The following is a 2,447-nucleotide window of genomic DNA, read 5'->3' as shown; positions in this document are numbered from 1 at the left end:
AAGAGACTGTTTGAAATTAACTGGGTCTGCGGACCGCAAATTTCATGTACGGACCGCCGTTTCGACGGTTGTTAAAGGTCTAGCCTCTGTGTAAGCGCAGAATATATAAAATATCAAGTCGCGATGTAAACTGTTCGTCATGTCCAGGGAATATCGTACGACTCAGATATATATATGTAAGAAAATTCGTTGTTTAGAAATATTCATCGAACTTTTCTATACAAAGTGTGGTCTCTCGGGTGACGCCGAGGGACATTTACGCACTATGCTATTATATATATAGCACCCTGGTTGATCCTGCCAGTAGTATATGCTTGTCTCAAAGATTAAGCCATGCATGTCTCAGTGCAAGCCACATTAAGGTGAAACCGCGAATGGCTCATTACATCAGTTATGGTTCCTTAGATCGTACCCACATTACTTGGATAACTGTGGTAATTCTAGAGCTAATACATGCAAATAGAGTTCCGACCAGAGATGGAAGGAATGCTTTTATTAGATCAAAACCAATCGGTGGCGGGCTTGCCTTGCTCACCGTTTGACTTGGTGACTCTGAATAACTTTGTGCCGATCGCACGGTCTAGTACCGGCGACGCATCTTTCAAATGTCTGCCTTATCAACTGTCGATGGTAGTTTCTGCGACTACCATGGTTGTTACGGGTAACGGGGAATCAGGGTTCGATTCCGGAGAGGGAGCCTGAGAAACGGCTACCACATCCAAGGAAGGCAGCAGGCGCGCAAATTACCCACTCCCGGCACGGGGAGGTAGTGACGAAAAATAACGATACGGGACTCATCCGAGGCCCCGTAATCGGAATGAGTACACTTTAAATCCTTTAACGAGGATCTATTAGAGGGCCAGTCTGGTGCCAGCAGCCGCGGTAATTCCAGCTCTAATAGCGTATATTAAAGTTGTTGCGGTTAAAAAGCTCGTAGTTGAATCTGTGTCCCACACTGTCGGTTCACCGCTCGCGGTGTTCAACTGGCATGTCTGTGGGACGTCCTACCGGTGGGCTTAGCCCGTAAAAAGGCGGCCCAACTCAAAATCCTACCAAGGTGCTCTTCACCGAGTGTCGAGGTGGGCCGGTACGTTTACTTTGAACAAATTAGAGTGCTTAAAGCAGGCTCATTCGCCTGAATATTGTGTGCATGGAATAATGGAATAGGACCTCGGTTCTATTTTGTTGGTTTTCGGAATTCCGAGGTAATGATTAATAGGGACAACTGGGGGCATTCGTATTGCGACGTTAGAGGTGAAATTCTTGGATCGTCGCAAGACGGACAGAAGCGAAAGCATTTGCCAAATGTGTTTTCATCAATCAAGAACGAAAGTTAGAGGTTCGAAGGCGATCAGATACCGCCCTAGTTCTAACCATAAACGATGCCAGCTAGCGATCCGCCGAAGTTCCTCCGATGACTCGGCGGGCAGCTTCCGGGAAACCAAAGCTTTTGGGTTCCGGGGGAAGTATGGTTGCAAAGCTGAAACTTAAAGGAATTGACGGAAGGGCACTACAAGGAGTGGAGCCTGCGGCTTAATTTGACTCAACACGGGAAACCTCACCAGGTCCAGACACCGGAAGGATTGACAGATTGAGAGCTCTTTCTTGATTCGGTGGGTGGTGGTGCATGGCCGTTCTTAGTTGGTGGAGTGATTTGTCTGGTTAATTCTGATAACGAACGAGACTCTAGCCTGCTAAATAGACGTACTTTCTGGTATCGCAAAGACCCTCCGCTTCGGCTTCGGTCGTTGTTGGTTGTGGTTCTCACTACCGGCGTACAAATATATCTTCTTAGAGGGACAGGCGACATTTAGTCGCACGAAATTGAGCAATAACAGGTCTGTGATGCCCTTAGATGTTCTGGGCCGCACGCGCGCTACACTGAAGAGATCAGCAGGTTTTCCTTGGCCGAAAGGTCCGGGTAATCCGTTGAAGCCTCTTCGTGCTAGGGATTGGGGCTTGCAATTCTTCCCCATGAACGAGGAATTCCTAGTAAGCGCGAGTCATAAGCTTGCGTTGATTATGTCCCTGCCCTTTGTACACACCGCCCGTCGCTACTACCGATTGAATTATTTAGTGAGGTCTTCGGACCGGTGCGCGGCAGCGTTTCGACATTGCCGATGTTGCTGGGAAGATAACCAAACTTGATTATTTAGAGGAAGTAAAAGTCGTAACAAGGTTTCCGTAGGTGAACCTGCGGAAGGATCATTAACGTACATTTACTATTAAGTGAATGAAACGTGTGCTATATGTCGCAATATAATGTTGCAGACTAAATGTTGTGCGCTCCCATAGTATAATATACTGTGGGCAAAAGCCTCTGGCAATGATCATTCGTTTCATTAACGTTTGACCGGAGCTAGTCGCAAAATATTGCGCAGTGTGCAAAAGCAGCGTGACGCAGTTTACAACCGCTTAGCGCTCTTATGCATTGTGTGAGAGCACTG

The 2,447-nt window shown here is 47.2% G+C and overlaps 1 non-coding gene across 1 annotated transcript; it reads left to right on the top strand.

Moving 5' to 3' along the window:
- Positions 1–284: 284 nt before the first annotated feature.
- LOC113380883 lies at positions 285–2,211 on the top strand. The gene has a single exon (XR_003367492.1). It is a non-coding gene; the product is annotated as a small subunit ribosomal RNA (ribosomal RNA).
- Positions 2,212–2,447: the final 236 nt, after the last annotated feature.

The sequence above is a fragment of the Ctenocephalides felis genome, unplaced genomic scaffold (genome assembly GCF_003426905.1).
Source record: "Ctenocephalides felis isolate EL2017-DRISC unplaced genomic scaffold, ASM342690v1 CF-g0.4_SCAFFOLD_02443, whole genome shotgun sequence".
NCBI lineage: Eukaryota > Metazoa > Arthropoda > Insecta > Siphonaptera > Pulicidae > Ctenocephalides > Ctenocephalides felis.
Note: the sequence above shows the minus strand (reverse complement) of the source record. Positions and strands in the feature narration are given on the sequence as shown.